Below are 12,894 nucleotides of genomic sequence, written 5' to 3'. Positions count from 1 at the left end.
TAATAATTAATTCATTTAATTTTTAAAAGATCTTTTTTTTCCAAAGTAAACACCCTGGGAAATAGCAGCATGTCATTTGGTAATTATTATGGCACGAGTATAGGAATAGATCAGGTCTGGTGTCTAGCAAAATAGCAATCACGTTTTGCCTTCTAATCATGGCAGAACCCTTGGGAAACACAGGGAGCAGTGCACCCTGCTGTTACACCACAGCAATAACACTCATTACCCATCAGTGCTGTGGGAACGCATACAAACACACAGGGCTCTCCCTGCTGCGAGGCTTTGGCAGAATCACTCATTCTGCTGGGAAGTATCACTCAATTGTCTTTAATTACTTCCAAAATATATGGTAACCTGCCCACTGCTACAATGCAGCAATATCACTCATTACTTTCCCACTTTTAAAATTAATTTTTAACTTACTGAGGAACCCTGCGTAGCCTCACTATAATGGTGATGTATTATAACTTACTCGGATTTAATCACATAGATTTGTGTGTTTTTAGACTTATAAATACACAGGCTCCAAATGGGAAGTCAGCACAGAGAAAAATATGTAGAACTACTGATATCATTCTGGTAAGATCCCTTTTCTTACGTTCCTGAATTGTGGCAACCCTGCTTGCAATCCTTCTATTTTATTCTTAAAATGAGAGTGATAATTGCACTGCAGCCGGGTGGAATCCAGGGTTCTTGTAATTATATCCAGTTACCAAGGAACACAGCAATTTCAAACCTATTACCCACAGGTATCCTTTATGTTTATTGTCCTCGTTACATAGCCACCACTTTTACTCTGAATTCCCAGTGGCAGGGTGTTTCAGTAGGATTCCTGAACAGTGGAGAGAGGGAGGAAGGAGAAAGGAAGGGGAGGCTAGAAAACACGCCTGCACCTTCTCAGGTGCTGGGGTCTAACCGCTATTAGAAAGGGTTTGTCCAGGACATTTTCCAAAGGGAAACGCAGCTTTTGATTCAGGACTGTTTCCTAGCACAATTTGAAGAGGGAGCTCAAAATTGGAGGTTTTGCCTTTGAAACCTCACATTGTTGCACTTGCTTCTATGTGCCACAAGCACCTGCATCAAGAGCAAATTCATTCTCAATCGTGTCTTACCCTGGCATGTGAATTAATGGCATTTAGTATGGCGGTCTGAAAATAATTAAACCTGGGTGTTGTTATTTTCTTAGAGAAGAAGAAAATAACTGCTATGTCAACATATTCATCACCTGATTTGGGCAATTTATTCTAAAACTCTGTATTTAGGGGAGTGATGGATGGATATGTCCCTTTCCTGTTGGAGCTGATTTGTAATGTTATGGTTTTACTAGAGGCCTTGTGCACAAAAAATCAGGGGTCCCTCAGCCTGGCCTGCACCCTTTTGCAGTCCAGGCACCCTCGGGGGATGTCTGACTACTGGCCCAGGCCCGCTCCCTGCTGTGTCCCTGTTTTTCTGAGAAGGATGTTACTAAAGTTAGTTGAGTAAAACAGCCATATGCCTAGTTCTTTAAAAATGTGCCAATGCAGAGAGAGGAACAACTTTACTTAGTAAGAAAGCCAGGATTTCAAAACTCAGTTCTAGAACTTGTAGCTATACCTGCCTGGCAAGCCAACACACATGTCTTCACATTATTTCTTTAACCATAGGGTGATAAAAATACCTTGAATACTTAAGACCTTGAGGCCAAATTAGAGAAAGGAATAAAACCTAGGAGTTTTAGATTTCAAACTGCCTAGAAAAAGACACATTTATCTGACACTTATAAACTATGCTTTGGGTTCCTCCCTATAATACACACCCCATAAATTCATATCAACCCACTTATCTGAGTTTAATTAATTTATTAATTTATTTCTGGTTAAGATGTTTTGTTTTCTCAAAAGCAAAGCTGATTTGAATCCATAACATTTTGATTCTAAATGTCAAAAATTTGATTTGTGAAAGTGTTTCGGTTTTCAGTGTGATATGAGAGCAGGTGAAAGTATCACTTTTCTCCACTCCACCGCACCACCCCCCCCTCTCATTTTTTAAAGTTAAGGAGTACCTCTATGGCACATTTGGAAGCACATCAATATTTGATAATAATTTTGAGATCTTTAGAGCATTCTAAATACTTACTTCGGGCTAGATATTTAGTATTTATATCTACAGGGTATAAAGCATTTTTTAGTTCATTAAATTTTGCTTTAATTAATCCTGGTACAACTTTATAAAGGAAGTACACCCTGATTTACATTAAAGCATGCAATGCAGCCTGGGGTTTATTTGCCCTTTCTTGGTCCATGGCACTTGTTCCTGTGATCCGTTATAGTGTGCATCTTAACACACCTTAGAAAATGAGGTGACAAAAAGAAAACTCAGCTGCTTAGTTGAATGTCATAAAAAGCACACTTTAAAACCCCATTATTTCCAAAAACATTCTTATCATCAAACAAAATAAACAAATATTTTCATGTACTCAAAAGTAACCACACAAATAACAGGAAGTTGATTCTATTTCTAATTAGTCTACATTGAGGGACCAAAAAACCCCACAACATTGTTTAGAGTTCACAGTCTGATAGCATTATCTCACTCACATCTCTCATCACTTCTGTGAGACAGAGTATAATATTCCCATTTGAAAGATGAGTAAAGTGTAGTTCAGAGGAATTAAATGACTTGCTTAACTATGCAAAGACTACAGAGCTTTACTATGAACCCAAGTATTCTGATTTCAACCCTGAATGTGTACCTAGACCCTACACAGGGACCTGGAGAGTAGACAAATGCAAGTTACCTGCCCTGTATTTGCTCAAAATGATTTCATATATAGTTATAGAGCTGTCCCCAAACTCAGTGTTAACATGGTCTTTCTTAAAGAGCTTACTCAGTTCACTAGCAAAGTACCAATTAGTATCCCATAAAGTATCCAGGAGTCATCAATAAATGTGTTTTGATTGTTGAGATGCCATGTTCTTTCTCTCCCCTCTGCTGCAGAACTTCTCCTGCATGTAGCTTTCTGCATGCTCAGTCAGGTAACAATGCTTGTTCTCCACAGTGAGTGCTTGGAGAGCTTGACTAACACAGTAAGTACTACAGGTAGACAACTGCAAGAATAGCATAATGATTTACTTTGGAAAAACCTAAAGTAATCATGTGGCTTTTAATAGTCATCTTGATTTTCACTAAATCTGATGCTGAAACTATTATTTTCAGGTTTCTCAGAAACCAAAGAAGTAAGCTTTTCATGCCTGTCCTTCATCTTCTCTTATCAGCTATAGTCAAACATTCACTGTACACATCTCTAGCCTATGTACGAAGAACCGAAGCCCAATAGAGACTCCCTTACTCTAGACATATTAAGAGTACATAAAAAGAGAAGATACATTGGAAATAAAAAAGTGCAGACAAATGGAAAAACTAAAGAAACTAAGTTTTCTATAGTTAAGGCCAAAACAAATCTATGACTATTGCAAATGATGTTTGTATAAGAAAACTATTATAAGGAAATATTGACTACCAAAGTAATTTAATACTTTGGAATGGAATTGCTGTAAACAAAATTAAGTTAGGTCTTAAGAATAACTAATTGCAAATAATATACATTAGAATATGTCATACTTTAGACAGACGTTTCATGATCTTTTACCAAAATACCTATGGAATAATTTTTTAATAGAAAATTTCAAAAGTAGGTAGCATTTCATGAGCTCTGCCTTGAGTTCTCAGAAATATCCTTTACAACTGCTGTCTTCCATGCTCTACATGGCAGATCCCTCTGACTTATTAGGACAAAGACACTCAGAGGATGCTTTCATATTGATGATGAATGGGCAGCTCCCCTCCTTCTTAGGCATGAAACTCTCATTGTCTATGTATGTTTCTGCAAGGCAGACAATGGAATCAGAGTTATTAGTGACAAAAGGAACTAAAAGGAACAGTCATGGAAAGCCAAAGGCCAACATTTTATTACCTATTTATTGCAGTCCTATTGAAATGTACTATAGATTTCAAAGTTCACTAGTGGCCAGTGGCTGCTGAATGAATTTATTTCAATTATCCTCTCCTACTGAGTAGTCTGACCACCCAAAATCTGTACATAAAATGAAAGTATTGTTTATAGTGCTGGACAAAAACTGACCTCTTCCTGCTCAGCAGCACAGTCTTTACTGTGTGGCTTAAACTTTATGCAGCATCATCCAATGTGTATTGATTGCCCATTTGATACATAACATTTTATAGGAAAAGCTTGTTGACATGAATCACAGGAAGATTTGATACCTAGACTCAGAGAGGGGTGGGAACTTCATTAAGCAGATGACCTAATAGTGATCATATTGAGAGAAAATGGGATTCGGTCTATCTGGGCTTAAATTTCAGCTCTATTCCTTAGGAGCTACATGATTCTCGACAGTGACATACATGCTCTCAAACTTATCAGCTCAATGCAAGTAATACCACCAATTCTACCAGATTGCTATAAGCAATGACAGAAAGTTATAATATTGGTGTCAGCATGTGTCAAATTTCCCAATACTTATTAGATGCCCAGTGAACAATACTGAATATGATTCTGAATATAACCCCCTTAGCCACTTAACTTCTCTGAGGCTAATTCTCTGTATTTATAACATAAGGATAATAATGTCTACCTTACCTATCATACAGGGGTATGATAATAATAAATATCAACAGATGATGCATCACACAGTACTTTCTAAATGGATATGTATATATTAATATAAGACATTATTATTAAACACACCACCTATCACACAAGCATCAAAGAAGAAACACTGAAGACAGTGCTAGAACATTGAAATTCCTCAAACACATGTTGCCCTCTCGTGTTCCCAACCTCAGTGAATAATTCTTAAATCAGGTTCACTTTTCATCAAATGCTTGCTAATCAAATTATGTGTTGAACCTTTTCTAAACCCCTGGCATTTTCAAACAGGACCAAGTAAAATTGATTTACCTCTTGGTCCCAGGTATTTAGTCCTTCTCAGCCAATAGTCCTCATCTGTTGATTCAAGTTGACATTGGATAAAACCTGCCTCCAGTACCACCCATTTTAAATCATGACTTTAGAAAACAGACTCAGAAGATTAAGAAACTCACTCACATTTTCACCAAGAGGAATGACTGGATAAGCATGAAGAACAACATGTTGTATTGGAAATAAGACAAGACAGAGAAATAAATATGTAAAAGAACATGTAGAATAGTTCTTTTGGAAAACAAATATGATTGATGGACAGGGTTGAGAAACTTCTATCACACAGGTTAGATTTATTTCAGGATTATTAGTCAAACCTATGACAGGGGCCAAAACGCAGCCATTTCCTCTTCCTTTCTTTTCTTTCTCTTGCCTTTGTGCCTCCCCAACAATAAAATTTCATTACAAAGACATTTAAGCCAGGTATGGACTACTTTCTAGAATCATCACTCTAGCCTTTATCATAGCATCATTGAAGCAACCCAGGCATTGTGTTCTATTATCAACCCTCTTCATGCTCTCCTCCTCTACAATGATGATTGTCAATATCCTGGAGGGATGGGAAGCACAGTGGGATGCTGACATATCTTCACTATTGCCCTGTCAATGTAAGGGGATCTTCACTTGGCTGGAAACTTTCACACCTCTCCATGCCAACTAGTGTATCCAGCCAGGCATTCTGGAAATCACATGCTCAGTTATGCAAGGAAACCTTTAGGTGTTTAAGGCAAGTAACTACCTGGAATATTTGCAGCTTTATCCCATTATAAGAGGAACATTTATGTAGTTATACTTGTTTGCTCTTAGTCTTTGAAATATCATAAGCTGTGTCATGTAACATGGAAACACAGTAGTGAGATACTTGTAACTGCATTTGGCCTTCACTCACCAAATTACATTTTAATTTAAGAATGAACCACATTCTCATATTTTGTGTTCACAGTTTTTCTTCTCTTACAAAAATCACTTAATGCTGAAAAAATGTCCTTAATTATTTGAATATATTCTGCCTTCCCAAATGCAGAAATTCCATAGAGAGATGAACCAACATTTTTCTGTTTTTCTCCAATGTACAAGCTATGATTTCAATGTGTAGAGGGTACTCAAAAAATTTGTCATCAGACTGATTAGATGACTGACTGAATAGTGTTGTTTTTATTTTTATTTTATTTTTTTATTTTTTTAAAGAAGTTAAATAACATTCATATTTCAGCAAGGGCTTGCTCCTCTATAAATTATTGATTTAGAATCACAATTTACAACAGTGAATCTCACCTGCCAAAACAACTTCAAATTAAATAGCAACTTTTGTTATAATATTTTGGAGCCATATCTGAGAAATGCAACTGACACTGGTATTGAGTAGAAATGGTTTCAACAAGGCAAGAAAAGGCATATTGACTGACGGGGGTGTTCTCTGTTGCCTTGACAAACAAGAAAGAATTAATTCAACCTCAATCTGTTGGAGTCTAAAGGCTCACAAACCTGCCAGATTGCAATCTTTGTGTGTTATGCAGAATAATAACAGTAGCTGGAAATGATAAATTGTGGATGGCTGGGGTGGGAAGCAACACGTTGAACAGATCTTCTCTTTTCACTCTGCAGTTTCTAACCATGGAAAGTGCATTCCTGCTAGGAGGGAATGGTTTCCATTCTCAACTTGCCTAAGTAAGAGCTTCTCATCCCACTAATATTATCCATTGCTTCCCCCCATAATCCACATTTACATTTCCTTTGTTGATGATATTTCTATAATTGTCTTCAGTGACTCCTAAAGGATCATAAAGTACCATTTTTTAGCTCTTTAATTTCTTAGACCCTTCCTAATCTGGTTCCCCTATATCATCATTTTGTTGCAATCTGAGTTATCAACGTTTTACTGAGCTTTCACAGTATGTCAGGTCCTGTGCTAAGGATCTTATTCTATGAAGTTGTTCTGGAGATAAAATGAAAAGGGCATTAAATATACAAAACACAATCTAAATTCATGTCTTCAAGGCTTTATTCCTAGAAAAGTGGACTCATTTAATTCTCTCATTTACCTTGTCAAATCAAAGCATTATGATTTAATTATTGTTATTTGAATAGTCATTTTCCTCTTAAATTCACTATTATAGAAAGGACAAAAACTAAATTTTATATGAAAGTTACATTTTTAAAAAAATCCAAGTGACCACAGTTCAATTTGTTTTCTTCTCTCTGTCTCTTTCTGTCTATCACCCCCATCCTATACTTTCATTCAACTTTCCCTCCCTCCAAATAAACACACATACATACACAATTTCCTTTTTTAAAATATGTTTTTATTTATTTTAAAAATAAAGTAATGGAGAGAGTGAGAGAGAAATATTAATTGATTTCCTTCTGCACGCCCTCTACTGAGGATTGAGTGTGCCCTGACTGGGAATCAAACTGGCAACCTCTGGGTGCATGGGGCAGTGCTCAACCAACTGAGCCACACCAGCCAGGGGCATACACAGTCTTTTAATTGGTCATTTATAAGACTTTGTCACTGTCATATAAAGATTTAATATGTTACAGATCACACCTATATTTTCTTGAAAAAAGAAAATCTTTGATATTTCACTATCACTGCTGATTCCCATGATACACATCAACTACACTGGGGCATACCATAGCCTTAGCACCAGGGCCTAATTCCAAACCATTTTATCTTTTTTCTTGTACCAGACTTTGGAGTAATGTGGAACATAATTCTTCAATCTAGGTTATTATATCCTCATCTATGTTTATCTTCTAATTCTCTTTCCAGAGACTAACTTGTTACTGACTCATTGTTAGAGTTAAGGAATCTTGAAGAAACATTAGTTATTTTTTAAAAATATGTTTTTTTATTGATTTTAAAGAAAGAGAGGAAGGGAGAGGGAGGGAGGGAGAGAGAGAGAGAGAGAGAGAGAGAGAGAGAGAGAGAGAGAGAGAGAAGAGAGAGAGAGCAAAACACTGATGAGGGAGAACCATAGATCATCTGCCTCCTGTACACTCCCGCCTCCTCCTTCACTGGGGATCAAGCTCACAATCAAAGCATGTGTCCTGACTGGGAATCGAACCAGCGACCTCTCAGTGCATGGAACGATGCTCAACAAACTGAGTAACACTGGCCAGGGCAACACTAGTTATTTTTATCTACCCATGCAATAATTACCTCTCCACATGTTTATTGCACACTGTCACCCATTTTTTTTTTTTTTATGCCACCAATATAGAATGCACATGACATTTTCATGGAAATGTATTTTCGTTCAGAATATATTTAGAAATCTATTATTTTTCTTTTGTAAGCAATTACTAACTACTATTTATTTTCAGAGCTTTGTTTCAAATCTTTATTTTGTAGTTTAACTTTTCCTTATTCCCTATTTACCCTCATATAGCCCTATTGTCACTCATGATTTTATTGCTTTGTCTACCACAAATAAAAATAATTTATTTAAAAGTTTATTTCCATCTCAAACAGAGAATCAATTGATTCTTCTTTACTAGAGAATTGTAGAAATCAAGAACTGGAAGGGTCATTTAGATATACAAGTAGATATTAATAATAATGGCTGAAAGTAGTAGGTGGGAACATACTAATGGTGTTCCAGCTACACTTTGTCAACTTGTCACCTCTTGGTAGATTCCTGGCATTTGGGGTCGGGGCACAAGTACAGGGTGGCAGTCTTTTCCACTCCTGTCATGATCATCGCTACAGAGAATAAAATAGTTCCATATCTAGAAATCTCAATATGTGGAGTAAAGGAAATCATCCTTTTGTGATTAAAAAAAAGGAGGTTTTGAACTGAATAAAGCTTCCATTTTATTTTAAGAAGATTTTAAAATGATGACTCAGATATCTCTCTTGGTAACTTGTTGTCATTATAATCACTTTGATATCAATGATGCTATGTGTTCTTAGTAGATACAGAGGACAATTGATCTGTAAGGTGTTCACAGCGGTTGTCTTTTTAAAGTGGAATAGGTATCTTCTAGTCTTCTCTGGAGGACATTTCACTTTTGCCATTCCTCTTTATCCCTTTTTTCTATTACTTATTAAAATCATACTCATGCTCTTTAGCATGCTTTCTATGCATCCTTTGGTTTTAAAGAAAACAGATAAAATTTGGACACAATTTGGGTGAAATCTGTGTGTGTAAGCTCTATGTTAACTCTTTGCATGCCATTGCATATGTCTGTGACTATAGAGCGGAGAAAAAAAACATAATATAAAGTTGTTTTTAGTTCAGCCAGGCTCTGGCCTCTCTCTAGAGCTTCTCACAGTAAGGCAGCCAAAGTCAATACCGGTCCGTTCATCTGGTAATCACCTACTGTCTAGTTTTACATGGAAGGATCTATTTTGCCAAAAGGATTCATTTGCTGAATCCTAACAATAAAATAAATCTCTAAGCAATAAAAAAAATTAATTTGTTTCTGTTCCCCATGAATGCAAGATAATTTTTGCCAGCAGGGAATAAAATTTTCATAACAAATGCAAAAAAATTAAGCGTTGAGTAAAGAAAGTTGTCAAAACATTGCAGAATATTATCTGAGGGCTACAAAGTATAATAGGTCTGATGTAGAAGAAAGCAAACTTGTACTATCAAATTTTCCAATTTTGAGTTTTGCTGTAGCAAAACAACCTATAGGTCTAGAGTCTGGGTTAAAAAATAAGACATGTGGCTCATTTCTATAACTTTTGCCATTGTTACCCAGGGCTTTAACATTGCCAGACCACTGTACTCAGAAATAATCTTCAGGCTTTCAGATACTTCTGGATACATCTATAAATGAATGCAGGCACAAAATGGAGATAAAACCACATATTTTTGCAGTCAATCATTCTACATGCACTTACTGAGCATCTCCCCTGTGCAGAGATCATTTATTCTATGAAACTATGGAAGTTCTCCAGCAAGGTTGCACCCATTCCTATTTGTACACATGAAGTTACACTATAGCTGTTTGTCTGTCTGTCTTCCCAAAATAGTATATTTTTTCTGAGGACCAAGAACAAATCCCTCCATTTTATTTCCCCAGTCTAAAGGAACAAATGGAATGACTGGCTGCAAAAAAATGAATGCCTTAAAAAAAATGCCTTCAAAGTGTATATGTTGCCTATGATTTTGAGTGAAGTCTTCCATCTTTTTATGCTAATTTGCATTTCCTCCTGTGTGATATGCTAACTAAGATGAATTGATACGCTTGCATGTTTGTTGTTCTTAAGGACTCAGCTTTGACACTGCATTTCCTTTAGAAGTTTATGATCAAATGTTAAACTGATCTCCAAAATAGATATGATCTGAACAGAGATCTAATTTATATATAATTTTCTTTTTTTTACTTTGTGTTTACTTTTACAACCTAAGCTTTTTCATCTCTGTTTTGACATTCTTAAATGGGGTCATTTTACATGGACAACTTAGACCTGTGTGTTGTTGATTTATCAGGTTTTTTTTTTATTTTTTTTATTGATTTCAGAGAGGAAGGAAGAAGGAGAGAGAGATAGAAATATCCATGATGAGAGAGAATCATTGATAGGCTTCCTGCTGCAAGTCCCCCACGGGGGATAGAGCCCACACCTCGGGCATGTGCCCTTGACCATAATCGAACCTGGGACCTTTCAGTTCCCAGGCTGACACTACCCACTGAGCAAAATTGACTAGGGCTTAGCTTTTACTTGGAGACAAGAAAAAACAAAACAAAACTAAGAGATACTTTCACCTTAGAAATTTTAGTTTTTATCATATGTGGAATCTAATGAACCAAGTGCACTGGTCATCAAAAATAGACCCAGAGATATAGAAGCATGAACAGACTGTTGAACCTCAAAGTGAAGGCAGGAGAAAGTGAGTGGGAAGAGATAATAAACCAATGAACTCTAATGCATATATGTATAACCTCGTGGATACAAACAATGGGGTGGTGAGGGCCTGGGGGTTGCAGGAGTGGACTGGAAGAGGTTAATGGGGAGAAAAGGAGCACCTATGTAATACTTTCAACAATAAAGATTTAAAAAAAGAAATTACATTTTCCAAACACAATTGAGAATACCATAAACTTTAATGTCTTAATTAAGCCATTGCTAAAAAGCATTACATCTGGGAGGGTGTTAGTTACAAGAGCAGGAGAATTACATGGTTTTCAGCAGGTTGGTCTAGACCAGTGGTTCTCAACCTTGGCTGCACATTAGAATCACCTGGGAATCTTTTTAAAATCCTGATTTCTGGGCCTCATCCTCTGGAAATTCTGTTTCTTTGTTACTGATATTGTGGCCTCACCCCATAACAAAGAAACAGAATTTCCAGAGGGTGAGGCCCAGAAATCAGGATTTTAAAAAGATTCCCAGGTGATTCTAATGTGCAGCCAAGGTTGAGAACCACTGGTCTAGAAAGAATCAGGCTTTGGAACTTAAACAACTAAATTCAAAATCTGATTTCTCCTTTTAATGGGATTTTGCTGTAGATAACTTTTTTTACATGTTACTTTTTCATGCAAAATGGTGATATGTTACATATTCTGAAATTTCAAAGCATCTTTAAACCATCCAACATCATGTTGGTTCCTTTTTTTCCACCCCCACTAATATGAGAGAGATTGATAGAACAATATGAGGTCAATGACCACTATGATAATTGATGCCACCATGCAGCACCACATCATTAAAAAAACATAAACTGAGCTCTATTCCTTGCTGAATCTCTAACTTTATAGAGGACTATTTACTTTTATCATTTCTAAGTATGTAATTAAAGTATGGATTTTAAATAAATGAAGAAATGAATAACTCTACAGAATTCAGTAAAATTTTACATAGCCAAATGTCATTCATGTATTTTGTATCTTTTGAAAGAATAACACATTTGCTTGCAAAACAAAAGATGCTGTGACTTACCAACAAGATCTGGTGGCCTTTTACATGTTATTTGTTGTTATGGCAAAGGCCATTCTAAGAGTGACGAGAAAAGAAAACATGGGACTGTGAATAAAGAAATAAGGCCAGTTGTTATGGAAACTGATTTTCCCAGAATAAGGAAATGAATGAGCTTTCTCCTTAGTACCTTTCTCCCTTCTTCCCAATTTTGAGCTAAAGAAGACACACAACTTACCTCTATGGCAATTAAAAAAAAAATCTCTGCAAGTATCTTATATTTTGTGTGATACTTTGTGGATTTGTAGTTTTTATTACATAAGCCTTTCATTGAATTCTTTACAATGAAGATAATTGCTGGTGTGATCAGAGTCTTAGCCTTTATATTTCTGAAGAAAATTTGTCCTGGACTTTTGTCCTTGAACTTCAGTGAGATGGAGCTAACAGTTAGTGATTCGTGTAGTGTGCCAACCAAAGATACAATCCTGCTAGGCAGCGCGTGTGGGTCAGAAGGGGTCAAGGAAAAGTAATGGTAGAATAATCAGATAAAGTATCTCTGAACCCAGGTTACTAGATTGTTGAAGCATGGTTTTTACTATCTAGGTTCCTACAGTATATGAGATGTCTACAAGGCACTGTTAGGACCCGGGGTCAAAGAGTTAATGCTTCATAGTTCCTTGGACACTACAGATAGAGAGTGTGACAATAGCCCATGATTTCAGTGACCCCTAAGGGCAGCCAGGGATTCCACTTAATCTTATGTGTGGACGTTGGGCCCTGGATCTGCAGGACCCTGCTGAACTCTGAATGGGTCACTGTCAGTATCCCATGGCAGCAACAGCTCCTCTGTATTAATAGGAAAACAGAGCCCTGAACTAACATGCTTTAGAAAGTGAACTTCCATTTATTTATGTATCAAAGGTCCATACAAACTTTTTGCCACTACAGGGAGGGGCAGCAGATACGAGGCAGGCTACACTTCTTCCTGTGCAAATGGAGCCCAACCAATGCAAAATGTAAGTGACCTATGAGAGGTTCCTCCTCTTTC

This window comes from Myotis nattereri (genome assembly GCF_964212035.1).
Source record: "Myotis nattereri genome assembly, chromosome: 3".
Lineage (NCBI taxonomy): Eukaryota > Metazoa > Chordata > Mammalia > Chiroptera > Vespertilionidae > Myotis > Myotis nattereri.
This window is presented reverse-complemented; position numbering follows the sequence as displayed.